General features: G+C 39.8%; 1 pseudogene; it reads left to right on the top strand.

Annotated features, from left to right (window-relative positions):
* The first annotated feature begins 3,420 nt into the window (after positions 1-3,420).
* Positions 3,421-3,959, top strand: LOC138170210 (large ribosomal subunit protein eL21-like; annotated as a pseudogene).
* Positions 3,960-22,154: the final 18,195 nt, after the last annotated feature.

Consider the following 22,154-nt stretch of genomic DNA (forward strand, 5'->3'; position numbering starts at 1 on the left):
ATATATATATTCATTTCTATTCCCTTCAACTATTCTCATACTGAGAAAAGTTTCATAAGTCACAATTATCGCTCTTCCATGTAGGAATGTAAATAGTTCAATTTTTATAAGTTCCTTATGATTTCTTTTCCCTGTTTATCTTCTCATGCTTCTCTTGCTCCTTGTATATGAATGTCAAATTTTCTATTCAACTCTGGTTTTTTTTCATCAAGAATGCTAGAAAACCCTTTATTCCATTGAATGACCATATTTTCCCCTGAAACATGATACACTCAGTTTTGCTGGGTAGGTGATTCTTGGTTTAAATCGCAGCTCCTTTGCCCTCTGGAATATCATATTCCAAGCCCTTTGATCCCTCAGTGTAGAAGCTGCTAGATCCTGTATTATCTTGATTGCATTTCCACAATATTCAAATTGTTTCTTCCTGGCTGCTTGTAATATTTTCTCCTTAATCTGGGAATTCTGGAACCTGGCTATAATATTCCTAGTAGTTTTCTTTTTGGGATCTTTTTCAGGAGGTGATTGGTGGATTCTTTCAACCTCTATTTTGCCCTCTGGTTCTAAAACATCAGGGCAATTTTCCTTGAGAATTTCTTGAAGGACAATTTCTAGGTTCTTTTTTTGATCATGCTTTCAGGTAGTCCAATAATTTTTAAATTCTCTCTCCTGGATCTATTTTCCAGGTCAATGGTTTTCCCAATGAGATATTTCACATTGCCTTCTATGTTTTCATTTGTTTGGATCTGTTTAATAGTATCTTGATTTCTCATAAAGTCACTAGCTTCCATTTGCTCCAGTCTAATTCTGAAGGAATGATTCTCTTCAGTGAGCTTTTGAGATTCTTTTTCCATCTGGAAATTTGGCTTTTTAAGGCATTCTTCTCCTCATTGGTTTTTTGAGCCTCTTTTGCCATTTGTTAGTCGATTTTTTGAGGTATTATTTTCTTCAGTCAGGTTGTTGACTCTCATTTCATAATTTTCTTGCATAGTTCTCATTTCTCTTCCCAATTTTTCCTCCACTTCTCTTATTTGGTTTTCAAAATCCTTTTCAAACTCCTCTATGGCCTGTAACCAGCTCATATTTTTCTTGGAAGCTTTTGGTGTGGGAGTTCTGACTTCACTGTCTTCATTTGGTTCCATGCTTTGATACTTTTTGTCCCCAAAATAGGAGTCTAATGTCAGATTGCTCTGTTTGCTTTGCTTCCTTTGTTTGCTCATATTGCCAGTCAATTACTTGACTTTTGAGCCTTTTGCCACAGTAGAACTCTGCTACCAGAAAGGGGAGTTTTGTCCCAATAGCTGAAGTTTTCTTAGCTGATGAAGCTATTAGTTGGATGCCCTCTCTGAAGCCTCAACACACTCTAGCACACTGGTCATGCACTCCACGACCTCCACCCTTGACAGTGATCCAGATCCAAGCAGGTTAGAAAGCAATTACCCCTCAAACTGGTCACTTAGTCCCCCTACAATCTTTGGGCCAGGAGCTCTGAAGCAGCATGGCCTTGGATCCTCAGCTGCTTTTCACTCTGGGAGCTAAGGCCAGATTGCACTCCTGAACTTCCTGTTCCCGAAAAGTCTACACTGACCTCCCACTTTGTCTTTGGCGTCTATGGGTTGATAATTGTGGAAACTGCCACAGCTGCTGGTGATCTGAAGTCCCTCCAGCCAGGGCAGCTTGTCAGGTTGCCCTGAGGCTAAAACCTCCAGCTCACATGGGGCTGAGCTCGGCTCCCAGAGCGTTGAGCTGGCCCCTTCCTGCCGGACTGCTGGGCTGTCCTCAGTGGGAGGTTAGCTTCTCTCTGTCATTTTGTGGGTTCTGTAGCTCCAAAGTTTGTCTAGAGTCATTTTTTACATGAATTGGAGGAGGTGGAAGTTGGAGCCACACGGAAGTCCTGTTTCTACTAAAAAAAATAAATAAATTCTGAAAAAAAAACACCTGCGGACACCTCAAATTCAACATGTCCAAAGCTAAATTCATTAACTTTTGCCCCTAACCTACTTCTTTTCCAAATTTCCCTATTAGCATTTAGGACAGCACCATTCTTCAAGTCACCTAGGTTTAAAACCTTAGTAATATCCTTAGCATTTCACTCTCTCTCACTACACACATGTAGTTGGTTGCTAAATCTTACGGTTCCTCTCTCCACAAATTTCTTGATGGATATGTCTTCTTCTTTTCATTCATGCTTCCATCACTCTTGTTCAGATTCTCATGCCCTTCTGCTTCAGTTGGTTGTCCCCCAGGCTTTTCCTTCCTGCCCCTGTCTCTTGAAATCCCTGGTTTCCTTCACAAATTAGCTTAAGCTACACATATAGTAAGACTTTCTTGAATCAACCATTTTCTATTGCCTTCTCTTCCTAAATTACCTTATATTAATTTTATCATTAGATTGTCAACTCATTTAGAGCAAGGATTATTATTACCTGCTTTTGTATCCCTAGCACATTGCCTGGCACATAGTAGGAGCTTAGTAAATTTTTATCCATGTATTCTGTATATACTTATATGTGTACATGATACACATGTATCTCTTGTTGGAATGTAGACTTGAGATCAAGAATTGTTTCATTTTTGTCATTGTACCTCCAGAGCTTAGCACTTTAAACAGGAGTTTAATAAATGCTTATTGATTGACTGATAGCTTCTAATTGGTCTCCCAGCCTCACCTCCCTATTCTAATCCATTATTCTTTACAGCTGCCAAACTGAATTTCCTTAAGTGCTAGTTTAACCATGTCATTTTATTTACTTAATAAACATTAGTGACCCCCAGTACCTCTAGGACAGGGGCAGGGAAACTTCGGCCTCAAGGTCTCAAGTGTGACCCTTTTACTGCTGCAGTTGAGGACCTATGGGCCACATGTGGTCTTGAGGAGGAAAGTTACTCACCCCTACTCTAGGATCAAACATAAAATTCTCTGGCATTGAAAACCCTTCACAGCCTGGTCTTTCCAGCTTTGTTACACAACTTCCTTTCACATGCTCTTTGGTACTGTCAATCTGGTCTTCATAATATTCCCATACATAGCACTCTTATTTCCCCTCTCCGTGCCTTTGCACTGTTTTTTCCACCTTCCGCCTCGGTGCTTGTGACAAATTCTCCTTCACCTCTAGCTTTTAGAAACCCCAATTAAGACTCAAGCACCACCTTCTGTATGAATCCTGTCCTGATTCTTTCTGATTCCTAGTGCTTTTCCTTACAAAATCCCCTTGGATCTATTTTGCATATGACAGAATATGTCCATATTGTCTTTCCTGGTGAAATGTAAGCTTGTTCAAGGTAGCAATTGTTTCTGTATCCCCAGTGCATAGTGGATAGGGATAGGGAATGACCTTGTCATTTCATTATTAAGGAAATATCCAGCAATGAAATTTTCTACAGCTTTCCGCCAGCTCCGCCATTTTCCAGTGAGTTGCCAAAATGATGAACACAAAAGGAAAAAGGAGAGGGACATGATACATGTTTTCTAGGCCCTTTTTAAAACATGGTGTTATCCCTTTGGCTACATATATGCTAATATATAAGAAAGGTGATATTGTAGATATCAAGGGTATGGGCACAGTTCAGCAAGGAATGCCCCACAAACGTTACCATGGGAAGACTGGACGGGTCTATAATGTTACTCAGCATGCTATAGGCATTGTTGTAAACAAACAGGGTAAGGGCAAGATTCTAGCCAAAAGAATTAATGTGCATATTGAGCATATTAAGCATTCTAAGAGCAGAGATAGCTTCCTGAAGCAGGTAAAGGAAAATGATCAGAAGAAGAAGGAAGCCAAAGAAAAAGGCACTTGGGTTCAACTGAAACACCAGCCTGCTCCACCCAGAGAAGCACACTTTGTGAGAACCAATGGCAAGGAACCTGAGCTGTTGGAACCAATCCCCTATGAATTCATGGCATAAGTGATGGTAAAAAAAGAACAATAAAAAAAATCTTGAATTATGGAAAAAAAAAGAAATTCTCTACACCAATGGTCAGTACCTTCCATGTAATTTACAGTTTTAGAGAGTTGCATAAAGCACTGAGACGTTAATTGTGCTTGGTCACACAGTTAGTCTGTTAGTCAAAAAAGCATTTATTAAGTGCCTGCTATGTACCAGGCACTATGCTAAGTGCTAAAGATACAAAGAGAGGCAAAAGAGAGTCAGTCCTTGCCTTTGAAGAGCTGGAAATTTAATGGGAGGATCAACATGTAAACAACTATGTAAACACAAGCTCTACACGAGGTAAACCAGAGATGCTCGTTGGAGTAGGGAAAGAAGGCACTAGAATAAAGGACTGGAAAAGGCTTCCACTCGAAGGTAGGATTTTTGCTGGGACTTGAAGGAATTCAGTAGCTGAAGATGAAGAGGGAGAACGTTCCCAGAGTGAGGGACAGCCAGAGAAAACGCCTGCAGTGGAAGGATGGAGTGTCTGCTTAGCACAACAGCCGGGAGGCCAGTATCTTGAATCCAGGTCCTCTTGACTTAATACATGCTGCTGATTGATTAACTAGAAAGGACCTTGGAGATCACTTAGCACTTTTCTTATTTTTAAAGATAAGGAAACTGATTCTCAGAGGATTTGTGTTCCCTAAGATCACACAGTAAGTATTTGAACCTGGTTGGAACATATTTTTTGTCAGGTGAAGTCCTACCCCCAGGATTACACAGTGTGTCCCTCATCTGTTCTAGCCATAGATGGAAGTGGGATAATTTGAATAAGATTCTGGAAAGGAAACTGACGGGTGCACATGGGATACCCGGAAAATTTGTCCCTACTGCTTCCTCAAACCGGGTGGATGGAACACTATCCTGCCACACTGAAGTATTTATCAGGACCCGCTCCTAAAGACAAGAGGCTGAGTTTGTGTCTGGAAACCATTTTCCCTTGCCCTTCTTCTTTCCCTTAAGCAGTATAGTTTCAGAGACTTAATAGAACTTGGGTTTATTGTAGTAAATCCCTCAATATGGAGTCAATCTGCCCCTTTCTTTTCCAGCAAGTTAGCTTTCCCCATAAACTCTCTCAATGTAGATCTCATTGAGGGTTATGAATTGCTTTTTTCCCTAGAGCTCTGGAAAAAAATTTAACCTTATGCTGGAAGGGAAGGCTGCCTAAAACTAAAATGAGAAAGACTCATTTGTCTTGGATCCCCTCCACTGGTATTTCCCTTCCTCCTCCCAAGCCAAAGCCTAGATCTTATTCTTGAATCCTAAAGGGTCTTGCCCTCAACTAGCTTAAAATCTTTCAGCTAAAGCAGTAACATCCTAATTTCTTTTAACTATGCATCCCATCAGTAAAAAATTTTAGAACAGGCACTCCACTAACAAATGCATGTTAATTTACACATAGCATAAATGTACTACTATATATATTCTATTTTATGTGCATATATAATACATGGTATACATTTAAATGTATAAATGAGGCAAAACATGAGGTCGCTAGATGCTCAGTAGATAGAGTGATAGGCCTGAAGTCAGGAAGACCAGAGTTCAAATCTAGCCTCTGACACTTATTAGCTGTATGATCCTGGGCAAGTCACTTAACTTCTGTTTGCTTTATTCCACTGGAAAAGGAAATAGCAAATCATTCCAGCATCCTTGCCAAGAAAACCCCATGGATAGTATGGTCCACAAGGTCATGAAGAGTGGAATATGACTGAACAACAACATACATTCTAAAACACATACAAGAACAGGCAGATTGAAAAACCTGGAAAGATTTATACAAATTGATACAAAGTGAAATGAGCAGAACTAGGAAAACATCATACATAGTGTCAGCAACATCATGTGACGATCAACCATGAATGACTCAGCTCTTCTTAGCAACACAATGATCCAAAACACGTACAAAGAACTCAGGAAGGAAAGTGCTATACATATCCAGACAAAGAACTGATGGAATCAGAATGCAGATAGAAGTATATTTTTTCACTTTATTCTTTCTCATGGTTTTATTTCCTTTTGATCTATTTCTTCTTCTACAACTCTGATGAATATAGAAATATATTTTACATGATGGAACATGTATAAACTATATCAAACTTCCTACCATTTTCAGAAGAGGGGAGGGGAAGAAAAGAGAAAAATTTGGAACTCATAATCTTGTAAAAATGAATGCTAAAAATTTTTCTTGATATGTAATTGGGAAAAAATAAAATCCTATTTAAGCAGGGAAAAAATTAAAGTACTGCTAGCAACCTCCCACGCTCTGTGATTTCAGGGGCCCCCAGTCCAATCTCACTGGCTGCTCCCTGAAATTCTACCATTTCCAGTTAAATAAAAGATCCTGATAAATGCAAATAAAATAAAACAAAACATATACAAGATAGACATCTCGGTTTTTTATGACGACAGAAATTAGAAGGTTTTAAGTTCAGTATATTTTGATTCTTGTTGGTTGTTTTTTTTTTTTTTGTTAAATGGTTATTATAGCTGAAAAAGATACATAGATCCAAACGGAAGGAGTATATTATTTGGTTATGTTTACTAAAACATGATATTAACTTTTTTCAGTCTTATCCACCATTAGATGAAAGTTTTGTTGAAATTCAGTTAGCAAATTTCTCTTTTCCCTGATGTCAATCAGGTTGTTGACTTTTTAAAATAATTTTTACATTTTTAATAAATGAGTCTAAAACCTATGCAAACTCTTAATTTGAAAGATTTTCCAATAGGTTAGACAATTCTATTTCCAAATTTTAAAAGTATGTAGATATGTAAGTTTTTATAAGTGACACATATCTTTGGGAACAAAAACTTGGTTTTAAAATGTCTTATAAATTGTAATGGTTTCACACTACCATAACCTAATATCTTAACAATATACACTTAAGTCAAGGGTTGTTACTTATAATGATAGTGGACAAAATCCATATTTAAAGTAATTTTCTAGGCAACTTCAAATTTTATTGGTTAACCTTGTCAGATATGATTAAATTGACAATGTTTTTACCTTGTAATGTGACAGAAAAAGCAGTCATAATAAAAAAAAAGTACCCACTTTGTCATTTTCTTGTCATTTCCTTTGTGATCTCATCTTTAATATTATTTTCATTCAATGGTTTCTTTGCAGAATTTTTTTAGTCACTTTCATATTTTGTGAAAGTTAAGTTAAAACTAGATGACAGAATACTAAAATCCATTCAATAAGGACATGTAAAGTGCAATGCCTATGCTGAAAGCCAGCTGTCAGGTGAAAGCACCAATGTCAACCTTTCTGTACAGCAGAACTCCCATTCTTCTCTCAGGATTCCTTGTGTACTTATGCCAGTCTGACCATGACATCAGGGAGATAATGACATGACTTGCTTTGAATTGGATTTGAGTGAGGGAGGACTATGCAAAGTCACCAGCTTCACTTTCTCCTCCAAAGCCATCTGAGTCCAGTAGCTAGACACAGATCCTCTTCTAGAATGAAGGACAAACTACAGCCTGTGAGTAGTCTGAGCTACCCAAATGGGGATCCGGCCAGTTCCAGTTGGGCAACTCAGCTTTTCCTCTTTCCCTCTCCTACCCTCCCTTCTTCTCCTCTCCCCTCCCCTCTCCTTTCCTCTCATCTCCCAAAATGGGGTATCATACCCTTACCCACCCAAAGGAAGGTATATTTTGATAGATGAAACCTACCTAGTTATCTTGGGGTTTACTGGCTAGATTTCTTTCTTAAAGACCATGCCTTATATACCCCATTCACTGGATTTCACTGATTGGACAACAATAGGTCCCTATCCAAGCACTACTTAAGGATTACTTTTTGAGCTCTCTTGACTCAGAGTGAAGGTAAATATGTAAATAGTAATGGTTTCTCTTTTGGCCAGCAAACCTGAGGGTCTTCCCCTTCCAGTTTCATTTTTTTTTAAAGGGGCCATTCCCTGACTCACTTTTTCCACAGGTCTATTCACTGAGTGGGGGTTGCCTTACTCAAAGTGAGAACTCAGAAAGACCTTAGCTTAAAAAGGCCAAGGTCTCCTTCTACATCCTGGCACATCTCCAGTTGTCCTGATCTATATCTGGCCACTGGATCCAGAAGGCTCTGGAGAAGAAAGTGAGATTGGTGACTTCACAGTCCTCCCTCACTGAAATCCAATTCAATGCAAGTCATGTCATCAATTCCCTGATGTCATGGTCCTCTTTGAGAACGAAGGACAAACCACACAATATCAGTCTGACATACAGACTTAGGGTCAATCTGTATATTAAATATATGAATAAAGTTTAATTTTTTATTTAAAAACAAAATATTCTAATAGTTTCTCCCTACACCCCAATAGATGATGTGGACCACTTACTGGAGTAGAAGTAGTTCTACCTTAGGGACCACAGAACTAAATTGCTGAGATGCTCGTTGAGAAGGACCTTACCTCACTCGTGGTTATTTTCATTTTCATAGAGACCTTTAGAAGCTAAAAAGCCTTTAAGACCCAAAGGAAATAATCTCTAATAGTAGAGTTTCAAATATTCAAATGGGAGGATAAGTGATATTTTGTGTGGAAAGCCTTCCAGTTTCTCCACTGTGAGGTAAAAGCATACTATAGAGACAGTCACTTAATTTTACCCATGAAAAAGGCATCTTCTTTCACCTCTACTATCCCCTCCTTGTCTCTCCCTTCTTTCAAAAAAAAAATCCCCTCCCTAGGTTCTCAATCTAATTCTTTTTTTGTTTGTTTTTGTTTTTTAGAGGGGGGAAGGCAGGGCAATTGGGGTTAAGTGATTTGCCCAAGGTCACACAAGGTAAGTGTTATGTGTCTGAAGCCTGATTTGAAGTCAGTTCCTCCTGACTGCAGGGCCAGTGCTCTATTCACTATGCCATCTAGCCGCCCCCTCTCAATCTAATTCTTACAAACTGGAGAAGGACTAAATGAGAAGATTCCTAGGAAAGTAAAATAGATGAGAGGCCGCATAGTAAAACCGAAAGGGCACCACTGGCTTCAGCCTCTGAGAGCCTGTGTTCAAATCCTGCTCCTGATGCTTACTTAGCTGTGTGATCTTAGGCAAACAACTCAGTGTCCCTGATGTTCTCTCTCTCTTCTCTCTCTCTCTCTCTCTCTCTCTCTCTCTCTCTCTCTCTCTCTCTCTCTCTCTCTCTCTCTCACTCTCTCTCTCTCTTGTCTCTTCCCCTCCTTCTCCCTCCCTCCTTATTCCAGCCTCCCTTCCTCTTTCTCTTCATCTATAAAATTATGTGATTGGATTAGGTTGCATCTGATCTGTCTCTCCTCTATAGATTATACACTCCTTGAGGGCAGGAATTTTGATGATGGTGGTGGTTCATCTCTCCCCAGCTCCTAACATAATGCTTGGCCACAGAAGCTACTTAATAAATACTTGCTTGCTTGATTCAAGGTCTAGATCTATGATCTTATGATTCTATCCATTGATAGGTTCCACAAACATTGTTTGCAACTAAGAGTAAAGCTGTTTCTGTTGACTTCTAATTCGCTTCCATTTAGGTTTGCTGGAATGAACTGATAAACTACACACTACCCACCACCCATCCCTGGCTCAGACTGACTAAATTCTGTCAATCAATCAACAAGCTTATGAGCTTAGTCCAACCTCACCTCCTTATCCTGCTCTATAAATGGAAGCAATTCATTAGAATAATTCCAGTTCATTTCGATGACAGTCATTTTGCAATTAAAAGAAACAAACTCCAAAGTTACTGTTGCAAATTGCACAGAAAAAAATTGGGGATGGGTGGGAAGGAAAGAGATGACTTATAATAAGAACTTAGGTCAGTTGACAGTATGCATTAAAAAAAGGTTAATAACAAATGTTTTTTTTTTTTTAAGCCTTCTCTTTCTTCCAAGGTTGCACACAGTGAAGCAGCTGCAGAATCCGGGCCCCTCCCTCTGTCCCCTCCCCCTTCCTCCTCCTCCTCTCTCCTCTATCTCCCCCTCTGTCTCCCCTTTTTCTAGTATTTCTCTTTCTTTCACCTCCCCCTCCTCCTGTGCCCCTCCCTCTCCTCCCTCTCCTCCTTCCCCCAACTCAATACTATTCAAAGGATTCTTGTTGCAACTGATTTTGTCTCTCTTCGCCCCCCCCCCCGCAATCCCTTCCTGGGGAGCAGAGGGCAAACAAAGGCAAAGCTCTGGCCGCTCCTGGTTTCCACCTGTGGCAATTATTTCCCGTCCTCGCTGGCCGGGCCCAGGACTGGATGGGAAAAGAGCCAACATATCTCCACCGGTGTGAAAGCAGCAGCCAAAAGTAGTGCAGCCAGGACGGGCACTGGGGAGCTTGGGAAGCCTCTGGGGTCGGGGCTGGGGCGGGGGGGAGCAGGTAGAAAGAGCTCCAAGCCCTACCCCCTACCCCCACCCCTTGTGCGAATGTCAGAAATGAAATTCTCCTGGCTTTTATTTCAGAAGCTTCACTGGGCATCGGTAGACAGACACGTACCAAACAACCCAGTTTAATGAATGCTGGAGCCAAGGCCTTCACTGGGCAAAAGTGTGCAGGGGGTGAAGTTTATCTTATGCACCCCCAATCCTTTCTGCCCCCTTCCAGGGGGTCAGAGCTGCTTGGAAGAACTAGAAAGCCATTCGAAAACCTAGTGTCTAATGACATTTGGTTTTAATTGGACCAGCCCTTTAAGACCGTGGGAAGGCAGGATTTTTTTTTTTAAGTGCCCACGGCCGACCGAAGGGAAAGAAATAATCCTACTTGAATTGAGGGGAGTCTGAAATCCTCCAACAGTTCGTTTAGCTACAGTTTCTGAACCTTGAGTTTCATCCCTCAGTTCACACAGAGTAGAGACCTGATTTCCTGAGCATCCAAGTCCCTTGTTCATTCTTTGCCAAGATGGCCTGGAGAGAAGAGCCACATTTGCAAAATACTATTCATCAGGATTAGTGAGCTCCCTCTGCCTCCTTTTCTGGCTCTCCGTGTGTGCCCCACTTCCCTCCTCCTCTCTCTCCCTCCCATTTTCTTTCCATTTCCCCCTTTTCTCTTTTCTAGTCTTTTCTTTCCCCATATTTCCCTTCCTCAGTTTCCCTCTAATGCTTCCTTCTGTTCTGCTCTCCCTCTCTCGTGTCTTTTCTGTCCTCCCTGCCTCATTCTGTCTCACTCCCTTCGTCTTTCTCCTGTCTCCCCTCTTTTTTCTCTGCTTTCTGTTCTTTCCCTCTTCTCTTCGTTTCCATCCCACCTCCACCATTCTCTTTGCTATTTAGTCCACATTCAGCCTGTTTTCTGCAGGGAGGATGGGCTAACCTCTGGAGTAGCTCCTGACCACGAACTCCCCCTTCCTCTCTCCCTTGAGCATGGATGGGGAGCAGCAGCTGGTCAGTGACTGTCCTTCAGTGCCTCCATGTCCTGAAAGCAGAATTAGCACTTGTACATGTCATTTATAATGGTAGTAAATTGCTCTACTGAAGAAGCAAGCAGCAGCATGCAAAGGGGGAGGGAGGTTTGCCTGCAGCCAGAGAAAACTTGCTTATGTACAATAGTACAGCAACTTTGGCTTTATTGGAACTGTCTTCAACCCTGGAACTGGAGGTCCTGTGGTGTCTAGAAGGTTGACATTTACCTCAGGGAGGGAAGACTTTTTGGAAGTCTTACAAGAGAAAGGCCCTTGTTATTTTCTATACTCTAGAAATGTAACCATTTGGGTTTTCTTACAAAAGGTTTTCATAAGAGATTAACTCGGTGGTTTCTCCCAGTATCTGAATCTAAATCTTTTCTCAATAGTTTATTACCTTCAAACTTTCAACAGCAAAGTTAGTAGTGAGTCTAAATAGTGAGTAAAGCAGGTAGTGAGTCTCTCTCTGACAGATATTTTTCTTTCTTTTTTTTTTTTGAAGGGGAAGGGCAGGGTAATTGGGGTTAAGTGACTTCCCCAAGGTCACGAAGCTAGTTGGGTGTTAAATGTTAGAGGCTGAATTTGAACTCAGGTCCTCCTGACTTCAGGGCCAGTGCTCTATTCACTTCAAAACCTGGCTGCCCCCTCCAAGAGATATTTTTCAGAGTTAGTTCTTGGAAGTTTTCAGTGCTTTCAAGATGGTATGGTCTGGGGAGAGGAGTGGTCACTGCTCTCCTCCTCTGTGCTCTGGTCTTTATCCAGCAAGGGCCTCTGATCCCTTGGGATTGCTAGTGATACTGCTCCGTTGGGCCTGGAAACAATACCACTTCCTCAGGGCTTCCACTTCTGCTAGATCCCAAGTGCTGTTCCCTGCCCTGGAACTCTGCACCAGCAGTGGGATTAGGCAATGGAGCTACCAAACTGGCCCTCTGTCCACCCTGTAGTCTCTTTCTGACCAGTTGCCAGGTCCTCTCGCCTTCTCTGGCTTGAGAGCTCCTGAGGCTGTTTCTGCTGGTGTTCCTGCCACCTCCTAGTCCCACCACTGGTGGGTGTTTCATCTAAATATGCTCCACCTCCTTTCACAGATCTCTATTTTTGAACTCTTAAGTTGTCTCGGGCTGAAAGAACGACCTATTGCTGGCTCTGCTGCTCTAGAATTTGATAGGAGTTGCTGTTGAGTGTTTCAGTTATGTCCTACTCTTCATGACCCCATTTGGGGTGTTCTTGGCAAAGATCCTGGAGTAGTTTGCCATTTCCTTCTCCAGCTCAGTTTACAGAGGAGGAAACTGAGGCAAACAGGATTAAATGACTTGCCCACGGTCACACATCTAGTAAGTGATTTGAACTCAGGAAGATGAGTTTTCCTGATCCAGGGCCAGCACCTCTATCCACTGTACCACCTAGCTGCCATTAGGATTTGAGGAATCATTTTAAAGTTGTTTGGAGGAGAACGTTAGAAGGGCTCCACCATCTTGGCTCCATTCCTGCAGTCTCTCTCACTGCCATGGCAACTACATAATAGGATGAGGTTGCTTTTTTTTTTTTTTTGACTAGTTCTTCCTATCTTGCCCAGGCTTAAAGTACAACAGCTATTCAGGGTCTAGTCCTACCACCCATTGGCACATAAGCTTTAGCCTGCTACATTTTCCAATGTGGGCCATCCTGGTTGTCCAACACTTCCTGGAGTTCATACACCGTATTGGTGCCAGACTTCATTCAGACACCTGATCAGCTTTATCTTTACTGAAGCTCAGAACTCCCAAGCTCAGGCAGTCTGCCAGCCTCAGTCTCTCCAGCAGCAGGGACTACAAGTGTATGCCACAACCCTGCTGGCATGACTTAAAAAACAAGTATTATCTCCATTTTCCAGTGAAGCATCAGAATAGGATTTTAGTGGAAGAAAGTAAATGGAAATAGAAGGACTTCAGTAGAAGAAATAGTCTTATTTTAAAGACCAGCACACCAGGCTTGTTACTTTTAAAGAAAAACAAAATTAAATCAGATAAACAAGCAAACAAACAAGCAAAAAACCTGACAGGAGAGGACATCTACTACTTTCTGAAAAGTTGTGCATTTGTGTTCTCTTCAAAGTCATTGTTAATTCTGGGACACTTTCCTAAGCATATGAGTTTTAGAGCAATTTGATAGCCAAGATGAAATATATACCTTTTCTATAAGCATTGCAATCAGAAGTCTCTACCATCTTTTGCCAGGGTAAATTCAACTGCCAGGTTCTATTAGAGAGAAAAAAACATACTTTAGAGCAAAACTTAAGGGTTCAGAACCCCTCCTCCTCTGGTGAAGATAAATGTTCACAGAAGCCAAGCATTCATTGTCTCTGCCTCCTCAGCACCCTGTTTAGCACTACCAGAGAAGCGATTCAACTCTGTTAAAATGCAGCAAATCTCTAATTCATGGTAACTGGGAAGGGAGAAGAGGGAAAGGACTAGATTAGTGGAAAGTGTGAATTATAGGATATTTTTTGCATGCAGTTTTAGTGTTCTCAAATACATGCTTAAGTAGAAATAGTTCAAGACTAGAAGAGAGAGGATTTTAGTTCCAGTTCTTGCTTTTCCACTGTGTTACCCTGGGCAAATGGCTAATCTCTCTGGGCCTTGATTTTTCCTTCCAACTCTAAAATCCATGATCATATGATTCAATAAGTCATGTCACCTGTCTCTGAACCTAATTTAGGACCACAGAAAAAAGCTTTACAACTGGAAGGGAAATATGTGTACACACATATATACATATATAATATTATATATTTTTGCATATGTACATACATATATACATATGTATAAAATGGCAGAACCAGGAAATAAACCTAGGTTCTTTTTACTTAAAATCCAGTGCTTCTCCCACTGCCTAGCATCTAAATCGGAGGTTCTTAACTAGGGGGTCTATGACCTTATTTATAGTTCATAACTGTGTTTCAAAGTAATCAGTTTCTTTTGTAATCTTTATTTTATGCATTTTAGAACACAATTCTAAGAAAGGATACAGAGGCTTCACCAGACTGCGCTGCCAATGGCGTCAATGATCCAAAAAGTTTAAGAACCCCTGCCCTAAAAAAGAAAGAGCTGGACTGGGTAGTCTTTACAGTCCCTTCCAGCTCCTAAAATTATGGAATTCTGAGTATTATAAGAAGAGTAATTCACTCTATGAATAATTGGTAACATTACCTATTTATATCTAAATGGGTTCTTCAAAAGTGTTTTAAAGCAGTTTTTTTTTTTGTGCAGTAGCATTCCCCTAAAATCTAACATGCCATCAGTGCATTTAGCAAATCTATAGTTATGATCCACATAAATAAGGCAAAGATAAATTTCAGGCATTTCCTTGTCCAATAATCTCAAATTCCAAAAAAGTAATGTCTAAATTATTGAGTTTTTCTGTACAACTCTAAGCTGTTTTAACTTACTTCATAGATAAATGGGGAATGTCTGTATAGACACACTATTTTTCTTTCTTTTTTTTTTTTTTTAAAGCAATCAGGGTTAAGTAACTTGCTCAAAGTTACATGGCCAGTTATTTCTGGGTGTGGTGCCAAGTATCTGAGCCCGGATTTGATCCCCAGGTCATCCCCACACAGGAGCCGGTGCTCTTACTCGCTGAGCCACCTGGCTGCCCCTATTTATCTTTTTTTAATTAAATTAATTTTATTTTTAATTTATGAAATAAAGCAAGCATTTCCACAACATAGTAGAATAAAAAAAAATGATTGCACATGAAACTGCAAATTTATTATGTACAACTTGCTGTTCCTTTTAAATATATAATAAAGTTATCATGCAATTTTTTTCTTTTTTCTTCCCTCTGCCTAGAGAATGGCTACTATTAGCATATATATGTACATATATGTAAAAATCATTCTATACTTTTCTTTCTCTTAATATAGATAGCATGTTCCTTTATAGGTCCTTTGTAGTTAATTTGGATATCTATAATAGTCAGAAATACTTAATTGTTCAAAGTCGTTCTTAAAACAATATTATTGTTACTATACACATACTATTTTTCAAATAGCTTCACTTGAACAGAGTTGGTAGGGCTGTGAATGGCAGATTAAATACTTATTTGAAATACAAGTAAATTCATAGTTTAGGGATAGAGCTAATACTAAATGGGAAAGGTTCCCCTTTCCAGAAGAGTATTCTCTCACTTCTGAAGGTTCTTGAAATTCCTTTGAGGAAAACAAAGTCTTTTATTCTCATTAGAGATAAAGCCCAAAATATAAGTGCCTCAGATTAATGTAGTACATTGATTTAAAAATTAATACCATAGCATAAATGGAGCTATTTCCCCCTAAGGAAAAGGTAAGGAGAGTCCATCAGAGCACCGAGTTTCAGAAGTGGGAGGATTAGATGGCACAAAGAAGGGATGGCACAGAAAGATTTGTGGTTTCATTCATTCATTCATTCATTCAACATGCATTTATTATGTGTTTATTATCTGCTGGGTACTGGGAGAGATGCAGAGTTTATGGACTCATGGACTAGATTCTCTAGAAGGTGGATATGGCATATACATATGTACAAATAACTGAAAAAAAATGTTAGACTTAGAGCTCGAAGAGACATTCAAATTCATTTAGTCCAACTCCTTTGTTGGACGCTGGAAAAAACTGGAGCCCAAAGACATTGTGACATACCCAAGATCGAGCAGTTTGGTGGTAGCTGATCTGGGATTGAAACCAAGATGTTTGGAGGGAAAATTTCAAGGTGCTTGGATGAGACAAAGGCCACTTCAAAAAGAAAAGTCCTCTTCAAGACTGAAAGTTCCTACAGTGCAGGGACTACTATAGGACCATTTATTTTTAAATCTCCAGCCTCTAGCACAATGCTTTGTGTATTTTTAAATTTCTTTTAGACCTGTGATTTCATCCTTGTAGTAGACTCCCTCCATCAAAGCAGATCAGCAACTCTGTAATTTAAAATCTTAGAGAATTCCCAGGGAAACACTGAGAGCTTTAGTGGCAGGAACCTGGTCATACAGTTAGGATGGACAGGAGTCAGGATTTGAGCTTAGGTCTTGTTTGTTATTCAGTCTAATCCAACCCTTTGTGATCCCATTTAGGGTTTTCTTGGCAAAGATACTGGAGTGATTTGTTATTTCCTTCTCCAGCTCATTTTACAGATGAGGAAACTGAGACAAACAGGATTAATTGACATGCCCAGGGTCACACAGCTAGTGTCTGAGGTCAGATTTGAACTAAGGAAGAGGAGTCTTCCTGATCCCAGGCACAGCACTCTATTTACCATGCCACCTAGATGTCCCTGAGTCTTGGTCCCTTGAATTCTAAGCTGGTCATCTAGGCCCTCTACTAGGAGCCTGCTTTCCAACCTCATTGGAAATCATTCCCTCTTCGGTATTTTGCTGTCTAGCCAAACTAGCTTTCTCTTTGTTCTCCCCATACTAGACTGCACCTGGGTCTCCATGTCTTTGCACTGGCTGTTTCCTTCCATGCCAGGAAGGCATTCCCTGCTCATCTCTACCTGATACAATCTGTTCAGAGTTAGCTCAAGCACCACCTTCTATAGGAACTCTCCATCTCAGTGAATAGGTATTAAACTATTTTGTATTCATTCTCTTTATTTGATCTATACCCATATATGTTACATATCTATGTGTCTCTGTAGTCTTCATTAGAATGTAACTCCTTGCAAGAAGGGATTATTTCTTTCTTTATATCTGTATCCTTAGTGCCTAGCACAGGCACTTACTTCCTCAATACTGGTTCATTGTTTGATAATACGTGCTTCATAAATTTTGTAGGTGACTGCTTCGAAGCATAAAGATCATAAACAGTCCAATAACTAAACCCTTAAATCCAATCTATATTAGGAATCATAGGCAAGAGGAACAGATGTTGTAGAACAGGAGGGTGGAAGCTGAAGTAACAGTCTGAATGAACTTTATCCTGGACACAGCAACGATGACTAAGTCATTTCACTCCTATATCTCCATTTCCCCACCTACCTGCCATGAGACTTATGAGGAATGGTCATTTGGTAATTAGATTGAGCTTTTTCTAGAAGGTGACATTGTTTATACACTGTTATCCTCTACTCTAGAGACTCCCTCCCTCTTTTTTTTTGATCTAGACTTCTAATTTCATCAGAGGAAACTCATTGGTGCATATGAAATATATCTATAACTTAAATCTTAGAGAGTTGTCAGTGGGCACCAAGAGGTTAAGTGACTCACCCTTGGTCACAGTCAGTATATGTTAGAGGCAGGACCTGAATCCAGGTTTTCCTAACCCTTCCAGGGTCAGTCCTCTATCCATTACACCAGCATCTTTTTTTCTCCCTTTTGTCTATGATTTTGTTAGTAAAGGGAACTTCTTTTATGAAGATACCAGCAACAATTCTGCATCCTGTAGTCTCAGAGAGCTGCTTAAAAGCAATCAGGGGTGCAGTGAATAGAGTACCATCTCTGGAGTTAGGAGTACCTGAGTTCAAATCCGACCTCAGACACTTAACACTTACTAGCCGTGTGACCTTGGGCAAGTCACAACCGCAATTTGCCCTCCAAAAAGCAAAAAAAAAAAAAAAAGCAATGAAGAATTTAAGTGACTTACTCAGAGTTAGAAATCTAGGATCTGAACCCAGGCCATTCTGATTCTGAGGTCAGCTCACTGTCCTCTCCATCAGGTTGCCTCTATTCTTTCATTAATCTAGAATTTCATTTCCCTCAGTAGTTTGATTGAATAATCATTTCTCAAAGCACCTACTATGTGCATGGCAGAGAACTCGGTACTGAGAGATACAAAGTATTCAGCAGAATATTTAGTAGGCACAACATTCCTCAGACTTCATAAAACACACACACACACACACACACAAACACACTAAATGAGCTAGGAAGAAAGGCAAATTGTTATGGAAGGAAAGGAAAGCAGAAAACTGTTATGCTTGGGAAAGATACTGTGAAACACAGCACTAAGTGTATACTGCCATCTAGAGACCAAACCCCTCAAATTCTCTAATGGATTCTTTATCCTAGATTTGGGCATTCTATGAATTCCTATGAGGGAGGTCACAGCCCTCTCTCACTTAAATCAAATTCACTTGCATGTCATGGTATCTCTTCCCTGATGTCATGGTCCTTTCTGAGAATGAAAGACAAACCACAACAATTTTCTCCCTGAAGTTCTTGGAGTTCCCTTGATAGCTGAAGGATACCAAGGGGACAGACAGGCTGTCAATTAAAAATCAGTGGAAAATAAAGCAGAATTGAGAGATTTTGATTTTCACTTTTGGCTCTCCCCTCAAGTCCCTCCAGTCTTGGACTTGCTCTCTTTAGCTGGCCCCCAGTAGAACTCTGGCATTGATACTTCCTGAGCATTGACTCTCTTCAGAGTTAAGTTCTCTCCTAAGTAGGAGAGGACATGGATGGGATGAGGAAGAAAGTAATTAATAATAAAAATTGGAGTTTGAGTCCCAGTCCCACAACAACTAGTCATTGTTGTCTGCCTCTTTCTTATGATTCAAATTTTCTCACCTCAGGATCCCTCATCCCTGATTTGTAGCTTGATTTCAGGCTTCTCTTATTCACATCATCCTTTTCAGTTCAATATAAAAAACTTAAATACATATATTTTTTGTTAAATTTTAAGTTCCAAACTCTCTCCCTCACTCCCTGCCCCCCATCCTGCACTAGAGAAGGCCACCATTTGACACAGATACACACACATACATACACACACGTGTGTACATGTATCTATGCCAATATACACATATGTGTAAAATATGCATACTTCTATTTATCAGTTCTTTCTCTGAAGGTGGATAGCATCTTCCTTAATAGGTCCTTTATAGTTGATCTGAGTATAATACTCAGAATAATTTAGTCATTCACAGTTATTCTTTGAACAACATTACTGTTACCATATCCAGCATTTCTTAAACTGTGGGTTGAGTTGTGAAAAATTTGTCAATAATAAAAGGTTTCTGAATACTCAGCAACCAAAGATTGATTAAAAATCAAATGTGTAATGAATCCTAGGTGTTTCTGGCAGTGCTTGCCCATGTTGCATTGCACAACTTCACTTCAGCCTTGGTTCTGAACACACAGCGAGTACACTTTGCATGTGCATACCCTCAGGCCATGCAACACCAAAGAACACTAGCTAACTGTGAAAAGGGGTCACTAGTGGGAAAAAGTTTAAGAAGCCCTGCCAATGTTCTCTTGGTTCTACTCATTTCACTCTTCATTATTTCATGCAAATCTTTCCATGTTTTTCTAAAAATTAACCTGCTCATGATTTAAATAATTTTTTTTTTTTTTTGCTTTTTGGAGGGGAAGGTAGGGCAGTTGGGGCTAAGCGACTTGCCCAAGGTCACATGGCTAGTTTTTGTGTGTGTGTCAAGTGTCTGAGGCCAGATTTTAACTCAGGTCGTCCTGACCTGTAACGGGAATGTAAATTTTAAAGATCTTCCCTGCCCCCTAGGCTAAAGTGCACCTGGAGCCTGGGGTGGGAGGCTTGTTTTTCAGTAGATACTTTTTGATTGGCCAGTGGGTCAATAAGGTTGTTACATTCTCTGAGCCAGGAGAAGGCTATATAAGCCCTGATGTGTAGCTTTGTTTTGGGGCTCACTTTGAGAAGTGTTCTGTGATTTGATCTGGATTCTGGGAAGCCATTGTCTAGAGCCCCCTGGCTTTGAAAAACCCAGATGTTGAAACCCAGATGTCGATTGGGTATGGATGTAATGGGTGGACAATTTGGAAGGCTGTCTACTTGATCTGTTTCTGTCTTGATAATTCTGCCTATATACTTTGAAGTTTAGGGTGCTGACCTTTTTCCCCTGAACAAGGTAAACGATATATGTCTGACTGATTAAAGTAAGCTTGTTAACCCATTTTGAGTTGCTTTCCTTTAACAAAGCAGATCTAAGAACCTGTGGTGGCAGCCACCCTGGGGTGCTTGCTGCTACCGTACATGACCCCAGGGCCGGTGCTCTATTCACTGCATCACCTAGCCGCCCCTAGATAATTCTTTACTACCACAAAGAGAACTTCTATGGATATTCTTTTTGAGTTCTTTTCCTTCTTCCCTGATCACCTTGGGAAATAGACCCAACAGTGGCATTGCTTGGGTCAGAGGGCATATACAGTTTTATGACTCTTTGGGCATAACTTTGGATTGCTCTCCAAAATGGTTGGAGCAGGTTACAGTTCTGCCAACAGTGTATCAGAGTCTCAATTTTTCCACATCCCCTCTGACATTTGTCATTTTCCCCTTCTATTATTTTAGCAAATCTGATAGGTGTAAGATGATATCTCAACTAATTTGCATTTCTTTAGTCAATAATGATTTAGAGCATTTCATTTTACTATATATAGCTTTGGTTTCTTCCTCAAAAAACCTGCCTGCTCATATCATTTGATCATTTATTTACCAATTGGGGAATGGCTCATATTCCGAAAATTTGAGACCTCTATCTGAGAAACTATCTATAAAATTCCCCCCACCCCCCCAATTTTCTGCTTTCCTTCTAATCTTGACTACATTGGTTTTATTTGTACAAACTCTTTTTAATTTAATGTTATCAAAATTGTCTATTTACATCTCACAATGATCTCTCTTGTTTATTCATAAGTTCTCCTATCCATAAGTCTGATAGGTAATATGTTACATGTTCTTCTAATATACTTATGATATCTCCCTTTATATCTAGGCCACGTCTCCATTTTGACCTTATCTTGGTAAATGGTGTAAGATATTGGTCTATACGCAGTTTCTGCCAGATTGCTTTCTAGTTTTGCCAATAATTTTTAAAATCTAGATCTTTACATTTCTTAAACACAAGCTTACTATAACCATTTACTATGGCACATTATATATTGATTCTGTTTCACAGATCCACCTTTCTATTTCTTAGCCAGTACCAGACAGTTTTGATAATTGCTGCCTTACAATATAGTTTATGATCTGGTACTGCTAAGCCTCCTTCCTTTACATTTTAAAAATGAATTCCTTTGATATTCTCACCTTTTGTTCTTCCAAATGAATTTTGTTATTTTTTTCTAGCTCAAATTTTTTTTTGGATAATTTAATTGGGATGGCATTGAATAAATAGATTTGTTTAGGCAGAATTGTCATTTTTAATTATATTAGCTCTGCCCACCCATGAATAATTAATATTTCTCCAATTATTTAAATGTATAAAATCATTTTATTATTATGTTCATATAGTTCCTGGGTTTGTCTTGAAAGGTATATTCCCAAGTATTTTATGCTGTCTATGGTTATTTTCAGTGGAGTATCTCTCTTTTTTTTAGATTATTTATTTATTTTTTAGTTTTCAATATTCATTTCCACAAGCTTTTGAGTTCAAATTTTCTCCCTGTTTTTCCTCTACCTCCACCCCAAGATAGCGAACCTACTGAGTACGCCTTTCCCCAACCTGTTCTCTCTTACATCCTCTCCCATCCCCTATAACTTTCTAGCAGGGCAAGATTCTATACCCCAGTACCTGTATATCTTATTTCCCAGTTGCATGTAAAAAACAAATTTTTTTAACATTTGTTTTTAAAACTTTGATTTCCAGATTCTTTCCCTTCTTCCCTCCTCACCCACCTCCACTGGGAGGACATGCAATTCAATATAGATTGTACTTGTGTAATTATGTAAAACATTTCCATAGTTAGTTATATTGTGAAGGACTGACTATATTTCCTTCCATCCTATTCTGCCCCCCCCCACCCCACTCACTCTATTTTCTCCTTTGACCCTGTCCTTTTCAAAAGTGTTTGCTTCTAAATACCCTCTCCCCCAATCTGCCCTCCCTTCTATCATCCCTCCGCTTATCTCCTTCCCCCCTATTTTCCTTTAGGGTAAGATACCCAATTGAGTCTATATGTTATTCCC

The sequence above is a fragment of the Petaurus breviceps genome, unplaced genomic scaffold (assembly GCF_028583685.1).
Source record: "Petaurus breviceps papuanus isolate PSGF00001 unplaced genomic scaffold, PetGlider_PUasm1.0 38, whole genome shotgun sequence".
In the NCBI taxonomy this organism is placed as follows: Eukaryota; Metazoa; Chordata; class Mammalia; order Diprotodontia; family Petauridae; genus Petaurus; species Petaurus breviceps.